Source organism: Cricetulus griseus, assembly GCF_003668045.3.
Source record: "Cricetulus griseus strain 17A/GY chromosome 1 unlocalized genomic scaffold, alternate assembly CriGri-PICRH-1.0 chr1_1, whole genome shotgun sequence".
Taxonomy (NCBI): domain Eukaryota; kingdom Metazoa; phylum Chordata; class Mammalia; order Rodentia; family Cricetidae; genus Cricetulus; species Cricetulus griseus.
This window is the reverse complement of record NW_023276807.1, coordinates 80,075,840-80,099,004: the sequence shown is the minus strand read 5'-3', so window position 1 is coordinate 80,099,004 and position 23,165 is coordinate 80,075,840.

Genomic DNA, 23,165 nt, shown 5'->3' with positions numbered 1-23,165 from the left:
TGAGTTTAACCTCTTGCTTCTTTTTCTTTTTCATAGGACTTTATGTTGCTTAAAACTTAAATGCATCTACATATTTTTTCTTGTGTTAGAGGTATCTAAAGTGAAGGTTGGAGAGGGAAAAAGATGTTTCAATTTCTATGATAACTAATGAAGCAATAGAAAAAAAAAGGATTGTCAAGACAGATTAAGAAATATAAAACTCCATTAGTTGGTGTACTAAATTAATGATGGAGTAATAAACTATTTAAGAAAGTGCTTAAGGACAATTTGATCATGATTATTAGGAACAATAAGATTGGATTTTGATTCTCTCTGTATTATGCACCATAATAATCTTTAAATTATCAAATCAATACACACATACACACAGAATAAATAAGCTAATATAATAAAATAATCTACATCTAAAATGTTTTATTATAACTGGGAATCACAGGGCTGTATCTGTAAACAGAGTTAGTCTGTTGATATTTTGGTGAATGCCTTTCAAGTTTTCATAATCTGTGTTATCTGTGACAAAGCATGATTTATTTTAGTTTATCAATCTTCCTCTTACTCTCCATCAATTTAACTATCTACCCTACTATTATATCTAAAAAATAAATATAATATTATTTATTTTTCTAATTTTCCCCACTAAGTATAATTTTAATCTCTGGACCTGTTATTGAATAGTCCTCAACAGCCTGTTTAATCACTGAGTCATTTCAAACTTTATGAATGGACTGTGGTTTATTCTCTCAAGCACTCTTACTGGGTATATTAGTTGCTTAGTTACTGGTTGAAAACATAGTTTAGTTGTTGGAGTACTTCATAGCTTGCATGGCAATGTGAGTTCTATCCCTAGATTCTAATCTGGGCTCGAATCCAAACATATGTCAGGGATGGTGGTATTTCCTGTAATCCCAGCACTTGGAGGTGGAAGCAAGAGAATCAGCAGTTCTGTCCATCCTCAGCTACATGGTAAGTACTAAGCCAGCTGCAGCTGCACAAGATATCCTGGTTTTTAGGGCTCATGTGGTGGCAGTATGTTGATAGGTCAGACCTAAGGAATGCTGCAGAGATGGCGCCATGCAACATAGCTCATGCGAGAGATTTATTATAGGGATGGCGAAAGGCCATCTCTGAGCAGGGATAAGACAGAGAGAAACAAACAGAGTGAGGGAGCAAGAGAACAGTCTCCTATGGAAGGGACCTTTGGAAGGGTTTGCACATTTGCTGGTTGTGATGATGTAGCTGCTGGCTGAGGCAGGCTAGGGGAGAATCTGGTTTCTAACACCGGTATTATTTCTGGAACGCCTACAAACTTCGCAACACGTAGTTAGATTTCATATTATTGAAAATGATTATTGCTGTTTTTCTTTATGGTAGAGGGAAAGGCTTATTTATTTATCATGTATCTCAGGCAGGGATCAACATGTACCTAAAGATGCATGTACCTTCTGATTCTCTTTCTCCCACATCATGTTCTGGTGTTATAGACAAGCTTTATATCACCTAGCTTACCAGGAATTGGGGATTGAACACAGAACAGCATCCACACTAGGCAATCACTCTACCAACTGAGATACATCATCCATACGCTCTTTTTATTTGTTTATTGATTAACATATTCTTCTGTACTTCTTGGCCATTTTGTTTTCCTTTGAGAAATTCCTGATCAGTTCCTTTCATTTTTCTCTTTGTATATTATTTTTTATTATTTATTTATAAAAGTTATTTATTTAAATAGGCCTTTGAATTATGTAGGTTTTTATTCAAAGTCCTTTTTAAAATTAATTAATAAATCTATCAAGTGTTTCTTTGATGGATTCCTAGTGCAGCATTATGACTATAACCCCTTAATGGATACCAAGATTATATTAAGTAGAATGAGAGAATATTTTAATTTGCCTATCCCATTTTCCTCTAGGTTTATAGTTGAATCTTTCATTATAGAAAGCATGATCAATGGGAATTTTCACAGTAAAGCCTTAGAGGAAATCTCAGGACCACCTGGTTTTTAATTAAACTGAATTCTGTGGAAAGCTATTATAAATGTGACTTCCTCCCTTAGTATTTAGATTAGGCTCACTGAAGGGGCTGTATTATGTTAAGATTCTATGAAAGTTAGACATAATTATTTTTAATGTTTCTGTGTTCATAGTAGTGCATTGCTGTGCTTGAGTATAACCTTAGGAGGTTATCTAAGTGTTGCTTTGGAGAGGAAATATATTCTGGCCATTAAGTCTTGGAAGGCTAGATTGCCCTAGAAGCTACTGAGATGCCTTTAGAGGAACACTGATGGGGTGAAAATATTTCTAAGGAACAGACAACAAATAGGAAGCTTACACAGTGAACATTCAACAAATAAGTAAGTTCAAGACTTGTAAACACTACTGTAGATTGAGAGAGGAGCCCCATTTGGGGATGAGATTTGTAAATAACCGTGGGATATGTAAGCTACACAAGTCCTTCCATTCCACCCTACAGACTCGAGTACATTTTCAGTTCCATTTGTTTTTACTGAAAAGTACATACATATCAAGTGTTGCAGGGCCCAGAGCATTGTAATTAGCCACTAGATTCCTTTCAAAGATGAAAATTTTTGAACCAGTAAGTTTTGACTAAGACCCAAGGTTCTGCATTCTGGTTAAGCCTCCAGGTTAAACTACTGTGCTGGATGTTTGCCCTTCTCTGAATAGCAAAGGTGAAGAAATCTTTCCCTGACACCACTTCCAGTTATCTAGAAATAAAGCAGCAGGTTAGATGTATGATAATTATAGTGCAATAGTTAAACATTTTCTGATATCACATGAAGTCTGCTATCTATATCTGTAAAGCCTGTCGTAATCAGTAGGACTAAATGAGATCCAAGGAGATTGTTTCCTGAGAAACAAGTGATTTGTGATAAGGCTACTAGGCCTTAGCCCACACTGCCAATTGTGGTAAGGTTGTCAGTGCTGTTGCAGCTTCATGACATACTATTGTCTGACGTGATAGCTTACCATATTGAGTACTTTAAGCTGAAGGAATTTGAAAAATGACAAATGTAGGAAGGACTTTCTGACATTTCCCCAAAGCAAGTCACAAGGCCCTTATATGAATGTTCCCTGAATGTAGATCCTGGAAGGAGATCAGCCTCCAAGGACAACAACAAGAGTCTGAATTGAATTGTCTTAGGTAAGTTTTCCCCCTTTTTATTTTTCTTTATTCTTTGCACAACAATATTGCCCCCACAACTCACCTGTCTTCATTAAACCATTTTTAAGAAGACCCAGATTCAACCTTTCATTAGTTCTTCACTTCATAAAGTTCTGTTACACAAAAATCATAGCCAATGATGATGTGATTTTTTTTGTTACTCTGGTTTTATTGTTTGTTTATTTGCTTGTTTGGTTTTGGTTGTTGTACAGCGATCCAGGAGAATATGAAGAAAGGCTATTATTATGAAGGTATAACTCTATGGAATTGAAAGCTAATGACAACTATAAAAATTGGGGCAATTACTTGCATCTAGAAAGAGAAATGTGTCTGGCTTTTGTGGTTTTTCTTCAGCTGCAGTCATTGCCAGGAATGCCATTGTGAGAGACTCCGGGAACATCATTTAGGGTAGTATGTAGCTGTTAGTTCAGACATCACCAAAACAGCCTTACCCCATTTCTGTTCATTTTATGGGGTCAGACACAGAAATACATATTTATTAAAAGTATTAAATTGCTTGAAATACATTTGAGTGTCCTGGAGTATCTATTTGCTGAAAAGGTATCTGAACCTTTCTATCTTATTTTGGTCTGGTTTGAGCTATTGAGTATCCATGAAAATGGATGATGGGGACTTGAGAACCATGATGTTTATCAAGTTAGCAAAAGCTCAGTGTGTGATGGTGAACCTTCATTGTAAACTTGATGGACTCTAGAATTACCCTTGGAATTTGCCTCTGGGCATGTGTATGAATATCTGTTCACAGAGGGTCAGCTGAAGAGGGAACTTCTTCCCTGAATGTGAGCCTCAGTTCTCTGATCTAAGTCCCAGAATGACTATTAAGGAGATAGTGAACTGGGCAGCTGCATCTCTCACTGTACTGTCTGGCTGAGGACTCACTGTATCATGGAACTGCCTGATAGAGTGGGAGGACACCAATACTTATTCAGACAAAGCATGTATTTATTCTCTTTATATATTTTTCTCTTGTCTAAAATACTACATAGGGGCCATTACTTCTATGAATTCATAAAATGTTTTTTTCTTATTATAATTCTCTTAATTCCTTAACTTGATCCAATAGAAAGACTATTATGGTATCAAGTTATGTTGGAGCTACATTCCCAGGCTGACTTGTTCCCTGATGTTCGTTTTAATAAAGCTTCTCTCTCTCTCTCTCTCTCTCTCTCTCTCTCTCTCTCTCTCTCTCTCTCTCTCTCCACTGGAATCTTATCTGTGGCTACTTTTGTACTAAAAGCTAGAGTTCACAGCTGGACTGTGATGTTAGAAATGAAGGGCTTAACGCATTTCCTGTCTGACCTTTGCACTCCCTTAGGTTGAGGGATTGTGCAGAGGAACTGTGTACTGAATCACACATCTAGCAACACCAGATAAACCAATAGAAGGAGGGGGGATCTTTAGTTCTCTTCTGTAGCTGAAACAGATGGTCCAATTGTATTTCTAGTAAAATACTTAAATATGTTTAAAGATGAAAGGAAACTTAGACACTGAAGAAATTTTGGTTTTCTTAAACTCTAGAAATAAAGTGAACTTGGGAACAGGTGGAAACAGCAATACTGGCACTCAGGATCGCTTCTGCCTACAATGACAGCCATGTCAACAACGGGTGCTAATGCCTTTAACAGAGTGGTAAGGTGTCGAGAGGATTAGAAGCAAATTTATCTGCACAAAATAACAGGACTTTGGACAGACCTTCACATGACTATGGTGCTTACTATTTCATGTTTAAGATGAAGTAATAATGAATTTCCACAAACAGGAGAGTTCTCTGCACAAAATTTTCATGCTAGATGGAAGGTGGTGAAAGCGTCCATTCCAAGGATTCCCTACACTGGTTCACTTCACTGGATGTGAATCAGCAAATCTCTGAGGAACAAAAGGAAAACCAGTAGGAAAATTCACACCAGGAATTTATATGTTTTTACTAACAAATTTTTATTATTATAAATTTATTTATTGTTGCTTTATGGTCCAGGCTGGCCTTGTACTTGTGATCCTTCTGCCTCAGCCTCCAGTGTGTTGCGATTGTTGGTATGTCCCACCACATCCAATGCAATTATTAATTTTGTTGAGTACTCATTGTACACTAAGCTCAGTTCACATGTATGGCTTCTTCCAAGACACATAAAGAAGTGACAAAAAACATTCATTTGTACAGTTTAAAAAAGAGCCATGCACGGGATGTGCAGATCAAGAAAAAGGCTGGTCTTTATGGATGATGCCCATGAGGTGCCCACCCCCAATCACACACCTGTACAAAATTGTGCTCTTCTGCTCCTGTGGTCACCTTTCCCCCTATGGTACCTATATATGCATCTCTAAGGTGTATAGGTTCATTTTTGTCTGTCTTCGAGCTGTAAGTGAAAATACATCCTTGGTGTCATTTCTCAATTAAAATTCTATGGCTCATTTCCTCCTATTGCTGTGGCTATACTATTTATGGATTCATTAGTTTATATGCTCCATTCTTACTGCAACATGACTTACAGTTTTTGTCTATTACAAAGATTGTGACCATCAGCCTTCTGTGCACATATTTTGGTGCACATTTGGTACATTTCTGCAGTGTCTGCCTTGAGATTATATTAATGGGCAGCTTTTGTATGACTTTAAGTGTGCTAAACAATGCCAAATTATTCTATGATGCTACCGTGCAAGCTGTACTTGTATAACTAGGTTACAGGGTTCTATTATCAATATCTGTATTTTGACAGTGTAATATATTGTCTTTCTACCAATTTTCTAAGTATAATTGTAATATAATAGTGAAACTAAATACCATTTCCTGAATGTTAGCTCACTGTATCTCTTTTTGTCCTTCCTCCTTCCTTCCTTCTTTGCCAAAGCCTTGCGCTTGTAAGGCAAATGTTCTGCCACTGAGAGATATGTCTCTCAGCTCCATGCCATGCCCAAAACAGTTGTTGAAATATTTTGCTGCTTTTTCATTGGGATGATATATAGCTTCTGGACACCAGTCTTTTATTTTTTGTGTGTGACATTTTCTGACCAGGCTCCTTTTCCACTTCTGTGTCTTTTGTTGGAATTCTGCATTGCACAGTAATGACACCTTTTCATGTGGTTAGGACTTGTTTTAGGACATTTTCTTCTACCTTGAGATAATGAAGAATTCCCTCTGTATCTGTTCTAATCCTTTTTTTTTTTTTTTCTTATTTTAAATTTTAACCTTTAACATTTAGGTCTTTCCTTCACCTGACTACTTTCCTCTCCACTGCCACCAAGTGGGGTATCTATTAATTTCAGCTAGGTGTGTTCTTCATTCACTCAATCCTCATAGGAGTAGTTATCATCTTAAATCCCTTGCTTCTGAATGCATTTTCTGGGCTGAACTGATCATGTATCATGTCTGTCAGAGCCTTTATTTGTTAATGGAAGTGGAGTGTGCTGTTTAACATTAGCTTTTCTTTCAGCTCTGCACTTTTTTCTGGTAGAGGATCATTGCCGATAATCATCTTGGATGCATTTACTTGGACTTTTTTGTTTCATAATATTTTTATTGATTATTTGGCAATTTCATTTCATGAACCGCAAACACACTTGCTTCCCAGTCTTCCCAGGTCAGTCCCACAACCTTGTGACCCCTCCACCCACAAAATAAGACAAAAGAGAAAAAAAAAAAACCTACAAATCCAATTTGTGTTGCCCATGTACTCAATGGAGCATGGTCAGACCCCCAGTGGTCATATCCTTAAAGAAAACTGTGTCTTCCCCACTGCACCCTGCCAGAAGCCACCAAGTGTGGAGAGCTACACTTCAGCAGCTTTATCACAATTTTTAAGAATTCTCTTTGATGGCTTTCTTTCTAGGCTGTTACTTATTTGTGGGGGAGTGGAGTGGGTATAGGAGTTGTCACAGAAGCCTTCCATGCCACTCTTTCTCAGCTGTGAGTCCGCAGTCATCAATACCATGGCAAAAGCAGCTTTCCTGCCCTTTATAGTCAGTGGGAGCCTGGATCACAGACTTACGCATGGTTTCTGGAGCACAGATCATAGACATCCACCTGGTCTCTGGTGGTAGTACGCACCATTGGCATCAGTATTGCCCTTTGCCACTGCACTGGCCAAAGGCACTTACATCCCTCAAGATGTTGTCCTTGGTGGCAACAGGGGCCACAGACATCAACACAGACCCCAGCAAACAAGGACCCCAGACCCATACATGGCCCTCACTGGCAGCATCGAGCTGGCATTACCATGATCTCAGGTGTCAGCACAGGCCTTTCAGATCAATATGGCCCTCCATGGCAACATGAACCAAGGACATCAACACAGACCCCAGATACAGCAGGACCATGGATATCTGCACTGCCCTTGGTGGCGGCATGTACCCAGACATCATCATGGCCTCAGGTGGCATCATAAGCCACCCACACCAACAAGGTACTTGGCAACAACATGTGCCCAGCCATCACCCCAGACCAAGGACATCTGTATGACCCTTGGTGGCGACTTAGGCCATAGACATCCCCATGAATCCCTAGCCTCAACATGGCCTGGGGCAGTGGATGCCATGGATGCCACAGTGGCCTCTAGGGGTAGCATAGACCATAGAAGTCTTTCACAGAGGTCCAGTCCAGAAAGTAAACAATTCTTCATCTTAGACATCGTTCTGTGTTGCTCAGAACCAGGGTTGTCATGCAGCTGGGCAGAGTATTGGGGACTGAGTCTGAGAAAGCTCCAGGCTGCTGCCCACCACCCTGTTGGCTCTACTCAGAAATGTCTGCCACCTACCACAGGCTTCTCCATGTCTATTACCATTGTCTCTTTTTCTGCCTCTCTCCACTGCTCACTCACCAATCCATTCCTCTATTTTTCCCACCTCTCTTTCAAATATTCCTTTGTCATTGTGGCATTGGAAACTGCAGTGTGCCACTACACACACACACACACACACACACACACACACACACACACACACACACTGCCCAGACAGATTTCCATACAAATATTCATTGCTATGAGCTATTGGTCAGGTTCAAGGTTTCTGGTTTCCAAAGCACCATAAATCCTAGACCACTGCAAAGTTTGTCTTGGGTTCCCTGCTCTTTCCAGAGCCATGGTGATCCTGTAGCTCCAGTTCTGCTGGACCAGCTCCTTCATGTGCTCCAGCAGCCTGTACATGGGGTAGATGTTAGGGTGGCCCAAATCAAAGTGCTGGATCTCAGCTTAGATGGTAGCTGAGTTGGTTAGCCAGTGGGCTGCCAGCCAGGGCTGGTTTCTGCCACCACAACAGGTGAAGGCCCAGCTTCCAGGGACTGGCCTTGAATTTATTTTTAAGAGATGGATGCATCTGTGTGAACCTTCGCTGTGAACCAGAAGGGTGCTTACAAATGACAGTAGTTACGATTTTGAAAAACCACTTCCTGAGGTAAATTAACATAATCCAGATGGGCATATCTTAGCTGTATACAGTGTGAAGTACTGTGACATCTTACACATTTCAGATCACAGTCATGATGGCAGCTGTAGGTCAGTTGACAAAGCCTTCACCCCCAGCCTTAGTTTCTATGAAGTTAACATTGAACTGAAGGAGCAAAATGGGTTAATTTATTTGTTGAAAAACATGAAAAAATTAAAAGCAATTGTAAATTTCAACATAAAGCAAATGTATACATAATAATGACAATGATAAGAAAGGAAAAGGTGTGCAAGACAAACAATGAGTGATGACTGAAATGGTGCAGTAGTAAAAGAAGAACTGAAGCTAGAAATGGCTGTAAAGTGAGTCATACTGCTCTGATGATGTTTTCTGGTAATAAAGATGACGTAAAGACTCTAAACTTCATGTACCTGACATCACATGTTCAAAAGACATAAAGCATCTAATTTACTAGGCCAGCACACTCCCTAACAACAATCTATAAACATTTATTCTTATATGCAGAGGAAAATGTTGATCTCACCTCCTCCTCATGGAATGTTCTCTTTGAAATAGAAAGATACCACTACAGAAAACCACAGCCAATGAAAATGAGCCAATGAAAATGCAGAATTGTGGAGCCCAGTACCATTGGATGCATCTACAAAAAACACTTCTGCACCTAAGACTCAGGGAACATAGTTCAAGGGGGGACTGAAAGACTCTTAAGAGCCAGGGAGTTTGCTATGACATTATGTCTCCTACTGGGAAATATCAGAAACTATGCCCATAAACTCTTACACGATTGCCCAAATGTGATCTGAGCAAGGATGACATCAATGCATATGCTGATGAGTACAAGGAAAAAGCCATAAGGCCTCAACCTTACATAAAAACTATAGGTAAATGAAGAAAGCATGGCAGGAGAGGTGCTGCTCCCCAGGAAAAAGCACGCCAATTTATTGTCTAGTGCCCAATGGTCAGCTCTGAAAACATATATACAAGTAACTTTGTATGGAATGCAGAAGTTGTATTATATATATGCATATGCATGCATATATGTGTGTACATACATGTACACAATTAACAGTTAGTGGAAAAAGAAGCCACGAATTTGAAGAACAGGGAGAGGTTTATGGGAGGCTTTAGAGGAAGGAAAAGGAATGGAGTAATATTGCAATTATATTATAATCTCAAAAAAGAAAAAAATACATAAGAGCAAACTTTATAGATACCTGGAGGAAAGCCGTACCATTTTAAAGACATCACTTATAGGTGAGGTTGAAATGAAGTTGATGGTGTCAACTTCTATTGACCAGGTGTACAGAGATTACCACATCAGCAACTGGAAGATACGTAGAACACTCAAGAAATTTGACCATCTAAAAGTCTCAAAACAAGTAGAAAAATTTGAAAATAAATCTAAAGACAAAAGAAATTGAATATTATTTGAAAAGAAGCATAATAAAGTAGTGAAAGTAGAAATGGGAACAAAAATTTGTTATCTGTAGACAAAGTAATAATGACTTTCTAATAAGACTATTGAAGAGAAATGTGTAGATAAATATCAGGAGTCTGTGGAATAATCAGAAAAGAACAACAAAAACACTTAGTAGGGATTAAAAAGATAATAAAAGGATATTAAAATGTCTCCATGGTATCAAGCATTAAAAACTGGAACAGCAGATTCCTGGCAGGAAGGAAAGAAATGCGGCCCATGAGTGCCTTGTACCATTCAAGGGATCACCAGCCAGCCTTACCACTTGAGAAGCCATCTTCAGCATGTCATTTGATGCATTGTTTTTTGTTTTTGTTTTTCCAAATCCTTAAGCAAGAGAAAATTCCCATCTTAAAAAATTCTTCCAGATGACAGGAAATGAAACTCTACTCTCTAACCTATTTTTTGAGATAGAAAATAGAAGAAAGGACATTTGTAGGCTGTTGCCACCAGGAACTTAGATTTAACAATTTAAATGGTGAGAATGAATCTAAAAATATGTGAGCTTTGTGTGGAAACCAGATAAGAATGAGGGACTACAGTGTTATATCACTTTGGAGATCCAGAAAAATCACATGATGAAATTCAGTAATAAAAGATAATGGTAATTTTATTGAAGCAGATAGAAAAGATTCCTAACAAAAGAGGATTTCTTAAGACAAAAAAACGACAATGAATCATGTTTAAGGGTCAAGTTTGGGAGGATTTAGCATTAGCTTTTGTGTTTTTGCTATTGCTTGGATCATTTTATTTTATTGCTACAACAGAATACCTGGGACTCAGTAATTGATAAAGAAAGAGGGTTTGGCTTATGGAGCATGAGTTGGACAACAGTATTAAGCAGCTAGTTCCAGGGGGACCAAATGCTTTTGTAATGCAGTAATGGTGGTTGTGTGAGAATGACAAATGAACCTCTTGGGAAGAGAGAGGGAACAACAGGAATGGGATGCTTTGTAACAACCTACCTCTGAGAGAACCCACCTGGTCTCTGGAGACAGACATCATGCTCTCTCAAAGATCCCACTTCCCAGCACTGCCACACTAGCAAGGGGATGGCAATGGAAGTTTTAGTGGGAACTGCATGGTGTGATTCTAAAACATCTGTGGAAGGAATTAGTCAAGAAAGACAAGAAAGAGCACAGGCCCTAGCATCTATCAATTATAACTGTAAAGTTATGGTAATTAAGGTGTATATTATTTGTACAGTTTCAGACATATAGACACTAGGATAGGAGAGCACCAACAGATGAACATTTTCTTTAAGACAGCGTTGGCTTTATAGGTCAGCAAAGGAAAGCAATGACTGAAAGAGTGTGTGTTGAAGCAACTCTTATTCATCAGTGGACACAGAGCCCTTTTAACTCATTCATGTTATGCTGCAAAGTTTCATGTTCTAAAAATCCACCTCAAGGCAAAATTCCTAACCTTCTGGTAGACAGTGCAGATAGATATTGCTATATTTTTGGTAAAGTGAATTTACTGATGAGAACGCCGACTTGGTAACCTATAAAAGCAAATTTAATGTCTCCAAATTATGAATATCTGTTTCAGTTGCTATCATACAGTGAAAACAGAGCACAGATGAAGGGTGTATTTATCACATAAACACATTGACAAAGAATTAGAGTCTGTAACATAAAAAAATTTACAGATTTGTGTGCAAAGTGCAAATAATGGCAAAGGAAAGGTGGAATTTTCATTCTCATACTAGAGAAGGCATGCCCAGAGAGCAAAATACTGATTTAATTACAATCAAGAAAATACCAATTGAAATAATGGCATAGACCAGACTGGTCTCAAACTCACGGAGATCCACCTGCCTCTGCCTCCCGAGTGCTGGGATTAAAGGCACTCCAAAGCCTCCAAAGCCACAGAGAAAGCCTGTCTCGAAAAACCAAAAAAAAAAAAAAAAGAAAGAAAGAAAGAAAGAAAGAAATAATGGCATAACACCCACAGTACCAGTTAAAAGTCCATCATATGAGCCGGGTGTTGGTGGTCACGCCTTTAATCCCAGCACTTGGGAGGCAGAGGCAGGCAGATCTCTGTGAGTTTGAGGCCAGCCTGGTCTCCAGAGCGAGTGCCAGGATAGGCTCCAAAGCTACACAGAGAAACCCTGCCTCGAAAAAAAAAAAAAAAAAAAAAAAAAAAAAAAAAGTCCATCATATGTTGTTAGAGAGATGGCTCAGTAAGAGTTTGCCACTCAATCATGAAGACCTAAGACCTAAATTCAGTCCCCATCACATATAAAAAAGCCAAGCATGGTGCCCTGAATTTGTTTTTCTGGTATAAGGGTTTGCAGGCCTAATCAGCAACTTCTATGTCTCAGTGAAATACTGTGTTTCAAGAAACACAAGATGGACATCTACTGAAGAATGGTTACTGAATGACACTTCTGGTCTCCATATGCAAACATACACATGCACATGTGCACCTGTACATATATGAACATATATGTACCTACACATGCACACACACAGTTTATAATACACAGGATTGGTAGAAATGTGGAGCAATAGGAACTCATATAATGCATTTTTCGAATGTTTTAGATAGGATAAAGGACTCCATGATTGCCTTAAATCCTCAGTGCAGACTTAAGAGCTGCTATATAAAAGTATCCAAGGACATGTAAAATAATATGCATAAATCCCTTGCTTATAATAGTAGGAAAAGTAGAAGTACCTCAAATGTCCATTCTCAGTAGGATGAGTGAATGAACTTTCCTGTGTTCATGAAATGCAGTAACATACAAAAATGGATGTTCTACAATCCATAATCATCACAATCAAGTCTTATAAGAGTAATATTAAGTGAACAAGGGTACATATTGTGTCTAATATTATTATTTTATAAAACAAAACATAGTATGTAAAAATAAAATTATATATTATTTTGGATGAACAAAATAGAGAGATACTATGGACTAAATTCAGGATGATGTTCATCTTTGAATTCAGGATTCTGTATGGTTGTCATTAGGTAGGTGGTTTGTCTTAAGGTTTCTATTGCTGTGAAGAGACACCATGGCCATGGTAACTCTTATAAATGAATACATTTAATTAGGGTGGTTTATAGTTTCAGGCATATCATCATGATAGGACATAGTGGCATGCAGGCAGGCATCGTGATGGAGAAGTTGCTGAGAGTTCTATGTCTTATCTGTAAGCAGCAACATGATAGACTGTCACACTGGACATGGCTGGAGTATATGTGAGAACTCAAAACTTGCATTCACAATGACACAATTCCTCAACCAAGGCCACAGTTGCTCCAATAGGGCCGCACCAATAGTGCCATTCCCTATCGACCAAGCATTCAAATATGAGTCTATGGGGACCATGGTTCAAATACATTAATAATGATATTTTAATTACTCTTCTGATTTTCACTTAAATGTTCATTTGTTATAGCCTGTGTAAACTTCTTCCAGAAGAAAGAAAAGCATATATTTAATTGGTATTAAGAATGCTTTTAATAATTCCATTTACAGCATATTCCCCACATCACAGTCCACCATTGAGGAATGTCAGGGCAGAAGCTCTAGGCAAGAAATGAAGCAGAATCCATGGAGGAGTATTGCTTACTGTCCTGATCTCCAAAGCTTGCTCAGATTGCTTTCTTATACTTACTGGAACCACCTGGCCACAGTGAAATATTCCCACATCAGTCATTAAGAAAATGCCCCACAGACATGTAAAGTCCAATCTGATGGAGATATTTTTGCAACTCTCAATTCTGGTTTCCTCTTCTCAGATGACTCTAGCTTGTGTCAAGTTGTCAAAACCAAACAAAAAACTAAAACTAATCAGCATAGGTGAACTAATAAAGTTTTGTAAGTGCCGAAAAGCTTGCCTATAAAGTAAGGACTATGTTAAGTGGTAATAGCTGATTGATTAATGATATAATTTTCTTATTTACTTTATTTGTTGTTATAAAATAAAGCTATTAATATATGATTATGTTTATTAATCAAGGTACTCTAGTGTTCTAACCTAACCTATTTTTTCCAGGATCCTCTTCAGCCATATTGCTTTGTCATCTGTTTCTGCAGACACCAAGAGAAAGAGAAAAGGCAAAAAAAAAAAAAAAGATTTTACCTTGCCAATCCTTCTTCATACTGCTTACAGAATTAATTTCCTACTATATTAATCATATAATACAAAATTCATATTTCCTATTTGTAGTCATCAAGGTTTCTACATGTCTAATGAAATCAAGTGCCCAGTTGTATTGTTGTCTTGCTTTCCCCAGCATGCAGTCCTGCCAGCCATTTCCTACATCTGAATCTATCCCATGCTTCAGTTTCTCTCAACAAACACAGACCTCTTCAGTGTAACATATATCCATGGGTCCATCTCTTACCTTGGTTTGCAATGCTTTGGTTGTGTTTTGACTCCATATGGCTTCTTTTAGCTTTATATGCATGTTTACTCAATTATCTAGGGCAGATACAAGACCGCTCATCTTATGTGGCCTCCCTTCTAGACAGACTATTTGTAGAACAGGTGATATGAATAATTTTCTTCATTTTATATTATATACCAACATGCCAATCAGAGTTTCCCTTCCCTCCTCTCCTTCCATTCTCTCCCCCTATGTGTCTTCTATCCCTATTCCCCATCCACCCCTCTGTCTCAATTCAGATGGGTGTAATCAGCAAAGCATGGCACATCAAGTTGAGACAGGACTGAGCTCCCCACACCCTGCATCAAGGCTTAACAAGGTATCTCATCATAGGGAATAGGTTCCAAAGAGACAGCTCATGCATCAGGGACAGGTCCTAGTCCCATTACTTGGGGCCCCATAAAAGACCAAGGTACCTAACTGTCACCCAGATGCAGAGGGTCTAGGGTGGTCTCATTCTGGCTCCCTAGGTTCTGTCCAGAGTCCGTAAGCTCCCACAAACTCAGTTCAGCTGTCTCTGTGAGTTTTCCCATCATGATTTTGAGGTCCTGGATGAAGGCTGGTGTTTATCTTTCTGGGTCTTGATTACCTCACTTAGAATGATTTGTTTTTTCTAGTTCCATACATTTGCCTGCAAATTTCACAATGTATTGTTTTTTTTTTTTTTCTACTGAGTAATACCCCATTGTGTAGATATACCGCATTTTCTTTGTTCATTCTTCAGTTGAGGGAGATCTAGGTTGTTTCCAGGTTCTGACTATTATGAATAATGCTGCTATGAACATAGCTGGGCAAGTGTTCTTGTGAGCTTATTTGATTCTTTATCATATAATCTTATGTTTGTTTATACTTAGGATTCTATTTATTTATTGCTTTTTTCTATCACATTTTAAGTGCTCAGTTTTGGGATTACTACTTAATCAAAATTCTTAAGCTAATCACTTTGTTTCTTTGAGCAATGGTTACCTCATCTGCAAAGCAGTAACTACAATGTGGCATAATCATAGGGGTTAGGATGTTAGTGACAAAATAGGTACATGCTAGGCACATGCTAGATGTACTACAATATACTAGACAACACTATTCTCATTAAATGTTGAAATCCTGTTTAACTATTTCAAGTTATATAATAGTCCCCATATTTAAAAAAGTAACTTATTAATGAATGTTCCTATTTTTTACTCTGACATTAATTTCAGCATTTTCTCCAGGCAATAGAGAGTGAAAAAATAATTAGTACAGTTCACTGCCATAGCTCATCATTTAGAAGAGATCCTCAAATGAGTGAGTGAATGCATGTTGGTATCAATGTAGATACTCGTACAGGGATTAGCAAGACGCTAGAGATTGAATGGACTTAGTTGAGTGGACCTTTCCTTTTGATGATAGAAGAATTTATTGAAAAGTCTGTCTTATATCAAACATTTCACTGGGAAAGTATTTTCCCTATTAACCTTTCTACTATGACAGTGGCTGTGAAGTCTCATTGGGCTCAGCTTGTCTGCATTATATGTATTTAAAGGCAACAATGTGTTTTCAAGCATTACATGGTCCTGTTGTCAAGTCCCCCATATCCTGAAAGACAGGCCTTCAGAACACAGACCTAGCTATAAAGTGATTAAATCAGTTTTTTTTTCTCATACTATGCCATGTTAATGAAATCCAAACAACCCCATATCATCCAGAACAGTTGATTCTGAGTCCTGGAATTCACTTCTGATTGATTAATCCTGCATTGTAGCTTTGTTTGTACCTTTCTGTGACTCAGTCCTCAGTCCTGCAGTAAGGCTAAAATATACCCCAAATCACTGGACTGTTTGAGAGTTAGTAGTGTAGGAAGTATCAACCTTTGTCATAGTCCATGATTAAGTCTTAATTTTACTGTAAATGAAGCTGTTCTTCTGGTTACTATTTGTATCTAACCATCTTCATGTACTTTCTGATATCCACAAAGGTTTTCTAAGACTTACTTCATGAGCTCTTGCTGTGACATTTTCCTCTCAGAAAGTAGCCTGTATAGACATTTATTGCGTGCTCAAAGATGATCCATAGGCCGTAATGCTAAGATTTCTTTATTCAGATAAATACCAGAGGCCAGCGTGGCCAGAGAGAAGGGGCCTCCAAGTGTCTGCAACACCTTTAAGAACCTATCCTGACCTCCCCTTGACCATGTCCTGACAGGCATGGTCAATCACACCTGTAGCCAGCCCTTAGGAGGCATGGTTACAGTGTCTCTCTACAGACATTCATCCATGCAACACAGAGTAGCCTTGTCATTCTAGAGCTTCACTGTGGTTAGTTATCTAGAGATCAGTTATCTAGAGAAAGACTGGCCAGGGAGGGAGACAGGATGTTTGATTGGCACAATTTAATTTGTCCAGGAGCGTCTAGAAAGATGAGCCGAGATTCTGCATTAGAAGATGAAGAAAATATTTTGCAAACTGCAGGTTAGAACAGTGTTTATTGCCTAGATTTATAGATATTTGCTACTTAAATGTAACCACGTTAATAAAAGGAGCATTTTATACTCTTCTTTCTTTTCTTCCCTGACTTGTTCCCTCCCATCTTCTTTCCCTTTTCTTTCTTTTCTGAGATTTAGCCTCATGCACCACAGGCTGTGTTCAAATTTCTCAAATGTGCTCTCTTGCTGAGAATGACCTTGAATTTCTCATCCTATTGTCACTGTCTCCTGAGTGCTAGATTACAGCAGCATGCCTGTTTTCTAGAGTGCTTGGAATTTAACCTAGGGCTTCGTGGATACCAGTTCAATACCTAAGCTGGGTCCTCAGCTTGGTTTTACTTTCTTCTACTGCATAATTCTCATCTAATATTTTCTAATTATTGAGTGTTTTCTCCCCTTTTTGAGATTATAATATAATTACATCATTTCCCCCCTTTTTCCCTCTAAACCCTCCCATATACCCTTCCTTGCTCTCTTTCAAATTCATGACCTATTTTTTCATTAATTATTACAATCATGTATGTATATGCCCATTTGTATTCATAAATAATATTTTCTCTGTTCTGGATATTTTTAAAATGTCTGCTATGTTTTTAAATAGTAGGTTCTATTGATACACATTAACCTGTAGAATTAAAGGATCGTCAACATTTCTTTCTTTGTTTACTGGGGTCTCCACTAGATGATTTGTTATGTCAATACCATTGTCTGAAGGTCCATGGTGTGGGAATCTACACAAGATGCTGGTCATACTCCTTCACTGATACATTTAGTAAAACATATTCCAGTTGTTTGAAACTGAATGTCATCAGAGGGTCCCCTCCCCCTTTTAAATAACAACTCACTCAATTGTTAATATTTCCTACCTAGTAACAAAACAAACCAGTTCTGTATAATTTTGCCTTAGATAAAAGCAACTGCTTGCTTGGAACATAAACCTAATTCTATCTTTTGTTGAGCTGCCCAATTTAGTAAAAGCATTTTAATGGTACTCTGTAAGTGGAGAAGGACTTAGAATACTGGAAGCTGCCCAGAATGTTTAAAAAGGAGAATAATTTATATTTAATTGGTCTAAACCCACCTCTCCTAGGTCAATAAGAAGGGAAACCAGCAGCATTAATCAAGATAAAATTATCAGCTGATTAATCAGTGCTCTAATTACTGCATAGTTCTTTACCTTTTCAGTTTTAATTACTAGACCCCATTGTCTTTTCCATATGGCTAACATGTATTTACCAGCGTGCTTTTTCTCCTAGCACACTTGTTAAGATAAAAATACACATTCTAGACATGAAAACATCAAATCCAAGAAGTTGTTAGTATGGCTTAAGAATCTCCCCAGAAGGTATAGCTAAGTTATGGGATCATCCAAGAAAGGCACAGTAATTTCACAGTATTTTGGCAAACTATAGTTCTGAGAAATGCCTGTGCTCAGGAGCTTCAGGCGTGAGTCCCACCAAAGTTGAAATTGGGAAAATACAAATATTCCCAGTAAACCTGGCTTCCCTGACCAGCCTCTGAAAGAGGTGAATGTATCTCTTCATGCCATTTTGTGCACCATGTTTTGAAACAGGAGCAGAACTTTCTACAGCTCAGGCATTTTTATGAAAAATCTACTTCACAGAACAAATCCCTAGACACTTCTCATGGTGCTATGGGAAGACCGATCAAGATGCAGATTGTGATGGAGGTCCTGTGACCTGTCCACAGCAGTCACTGCTGGAAGTTGTCCACAAGCATCACCTCATACTAGTGAGTACAGCTGCACCTACATTTCTAAAACATTTAAGAAGATTTTACACAAGTTTGTGTATACCCAGTTACATTTCCCTAATTTTATTTAACAAGGCATGAATGAAAATAACAATACCTGAGGAAATCCCAAGGTTTCCAGTGTGTGTTAATCATTGTCTTCCTTCTCTTGAATAGCATACGGTGTGGCTTACATTTTCAGTTTGTCAATATGTAAATCATTATAGAAACTAACAAGAAATATTTGGGTTTTATTTAAGTGTTGAAGGAGGATTATCTTAAAATCCCATGTGGACATTTTTGGAGTTTAGCTAAGCAGACAGTTACACATGAGTTACAGTGAAGCAAGTGCTGTGACTTTTATTATTATAATCACTATATACAGTGTTTCTGAAATGAACATATTTTCTTAGCAAGTTTTTTATTCTTAACTGTGTCCCTTCCATCATTTCTTCCCTTTCTACTTTTTATAAGTATATTTTGCATTATGTGTTTATATGCTAAAAATCAGAAAACCATTAAATTCAAGCCAAGCACTTGAATGCCAATTCTATTTTCATGATAGCAATATTTATATATGAACACTAATATGACAAAGATCTGATTGCAATATTGCAATTGATATGTTGTTCAATTCTAAGTATGGTGCTTTACTCATATATGTGAACTTAACATTGGGTCTCTCCTGCTAATATTGCTAGTTGTTTATGTTTTAGATTTTGGCTTGGACTTTCAATTATTTATAATTCTTTTTTCAGATGACAATATTCTTAAAGTTAGCCTGAAAGTACAGAAACTTTTCCAGTAGGTGTTCTAGCATCAGACTTTGTTTTAAGCACATGCATACTTATATCATAGGACTCTTCAAAAGATTCCTATGGGATGAAGGCACATGTAGCCCAGGTTGTTCTCACACTCACTACATAATCAGATGACTCTGAACTCCTGAATCTCCTACCTCTGCCTGTGATGCCAGCAAGCCTGGCTGGTATATGACTCTTAAATGCTAATAGTCAACCTCCATACATATCACGCCTTTTAAAGTGATTGCTTATTGCTTTTTCTTCTTTAAAGGGAAAATAAAATTTGCAAAGCCAGGATTTAGATGAATCTGTAATTTTTATATAGAATTCATGGCCACAGTATTTAGCATAATGTTACATGTTCCTTGATCATAATGCCATTGGAAAGTTAATGGCCCTAACATCCAACCTATAAGACAAAATACATTTAGAATGATCATTTGCTGAGTATAACATTGCTACACCGTGAGTTATATGGTAATCATGTCCGACATGCCTGTTATGTCTTTGCCATGTTTGATCAGGACTGTAAAAAAAACTCTAGGCTAGGCAATGACAGTACAGGGAATGAGAAGAGGTTTTTGGTTTGTTTTGTACAGTGGGTTTCCTCATTAGAGACCAAGTTTCTCAAATGCTTAACTTAATATAGGAATGAAACCAGAAAAAAAGAACAAATGATAGAAACCTAACAGAAAAAATGAACAAAAGGGATAATTTATGAAAGAAGAAATAAAATTTCATTTAAGGAGAGCTTCATCTTATTGGTAATAACTGTCAAAAACCCAAATCATCACAGTGTGTTTCATGTTCTTGACTAATATATTAGCAGAAATTTATAAAATAACAATCCCAATAATAATAATAATCACAATATTGGATATAGTTGATACAGTTTTCCTTAGGTGATTCAGGATACACACACATACACACACACACACACACACACACACACACACACACACACACACACTTATATTATAATATAGATTATAATGTAAATTTGCAAATATAAACTCATTTTGTTTCAGATATTTATTTTTAGGTTAAGGCCACACAGTGCTTTATTATGGCAGTATTGCCACAAACTGGCAACCCCACATATGTATTAGATGACTTAATATTAATAATTTATGTTCATGAGATAAATTACAGCTCTTAAATTTGTCTTCATGCTTTGTAGAAAGTTTAAGATTCAGACGTTTAAGACATTCATAAGAAATGAGCATTTATAAAATGGCGGTAAGACAAGAATGGTAAACCCCTTAAAATGCAGAGTAAAATGAAAGTCCCTGAAATTAGTAGCAATTATCTCCAAGTTAGAGGACTACTAGTGACTTTACTTTGGTTTTCTTTGATTTTTGGTATGTTTTTAAAATTTCTAGTCAATATACAATTTGCTTTGAGTTTTTTAATGATGGAAATATCATAAAATGATGGGAATAACAACTATGGTTTAGAAAAGTTCTACCCATAAATCATGAACTATTTAACAGGTGTAAATGTTTTTAAAGATAAAAAACAGTGAATGCTACTTTTTATAAGATACTGGATTATTCTAACTCAATTGAGCAAAACCAATGGAAATTAATTTAGTTATTTGTGTCTTGTTTAGGAAAATAGCAAGATAAATAGTCCATGTTTACATTTGCTTTTGGTAAGTGAAGGTTAAGGAGGAGGAGGCTGGCATCCATTGTTAGGGCAGAGGTGTATGCATGGTCCTTGCAGCCCTTAGTACAGTATACTTAGCTTTATATATTCAATTTCTATGTGACATACAGAAGCTTGAAGTCCTTCGGCATGCACCTGCTCCGGCTGGAAATCAAGATACAAGAGCTAGCTTCTTCTACAAATTGGTTCTCAACCTTCCTAATGCTGTGGCCTTTTAATACAGTTCCTCATGTTGTGGTGACTCCCAACCATAAAATTAGTTTTGTTGCTACTTCATACATACCTGTAATTTTTGCTACTTTTATGAATTGTAATGCTAATATCTGTGTTTTCTGATGGTCTTAGGTTACCCCTGTGAAAGGGTCATTCAACCCCAAGGGGGTCATGACTCACAGCCTGAGAACCACTGCTCCAGACCCTCTGTGAAGTGGGTTTTTTGTTTGTTTGTTTGTTTGTTTGTTTGTTTGTAGCCAGCCCCTAAGTGGGCGTGGTTGTACTGACCATGCCCTTGCAGGCGTGGTCAGCCAGACCTGTAGCCAGCCCCTAAGTGGGCGTGGCTACAGCTTCCCCTACAGTTGGTTGTTTTTGTTTTGTTTTGTTTTTGTTTTTTGCTCCAGGGTCAAAGTATATAGATGTAGATATTGATGATACCATGTTATGGAAATGAAAAAAAAATAAGATAGTATTTTATTTCTCTCTGTTACTAGGAGAGAAATAAACATATTCTCATTAAGTAGAATAAATTTTTAAGCTTCAATGTCTATTATTTAAGGAAAGAAAATGAAGTGATAAAAAAAATCTAAATCAGGTTTGCCAGCTATATAATGAGATGGTGTGTGTTGGTTCTTGAATTTCCCTGGTGGGTGCATACTTTTAGCATAAATGGTGGTGTATGAAGTGAAGAATCACCTACTCTGTGATCCTATTCCATATTTTAAAAAGACAGAAAAATAAAGTAAAATTCCAAATAAAGGATGTCACTCATCCCTTGATGCCCCCATCATGAGGACACTCTTGTAGACTGGGTTTCCATGGTCTGCCTGCCTTCCCTCCTTCTTTTCTTTCTTTCTTTCTTTCTTTCTTTCTTTCTTTCTTTCTTTCTTTCCTTCCTTCCTTCCTTCTTCCCTTTGTTCTCCTCCACCATCTCCTGCTACTCTTCCTTGGAAAGGAATATGTTCACATACAGTGGAATGTGCTAGAATGCACTAGAACATACTACCGATAGGACAGGTTGTTTGGCTTGCGAAGGAGGAGAAAGAATATACCTGAACACCAGCATATGAATGACCAGGATGATTCTTTTTGGTGGGTACATCCATTTTCTTGTTCGGTAAGCTTTGACCACCCATTGTGTAACAAGCTGTCAATTTGTTTAAAATCTTTTCTAGAAAAATAAACGTTAAAATAGTTTATGTAGTGCAATGGATCCTTTCACAGTTACTAGGGACTGGTGAATTGAAAGAGAGTAAGAAATAGAAACAAAGACACAAAGCATGAATAACCCTTCTTCCCACCCTTCTGAGACATACACTCAGACATACATGCATACGTGTGTGCTCACGTATATATACATTAATATACATGTATATTAATCCAATAAAATATTATACATTTTAATCTAGATTCTTTTAGAATTGGTCAGATGTTATCAGGTGATTGATAACAATATGTTTCTGACACAAAGAAAACCAAAACATTCACATAAAAGAGTGTAATGGCATATTTAGGGTGCTATTGGCTTTATTTCTAAAATATATTAACCAAGATATTGTCTTGATTATCATGACTGTTACCATAGATCACCCTTTTATTGTAGTCTTTATCACAGCATAAAGAGTAATCTCTTGACCAATCAATTTACTTGTCCTTAGCCTAATAATTGTATAAAAATGTGAAAAATGGCATCTGCTCACTTTAAGGATTAAAAAATCATAAGCCATTGTTCCTTATATTATAGAGGAATTTATGTCCCCATTCTTTCGTATCTCAAGTAGATGTC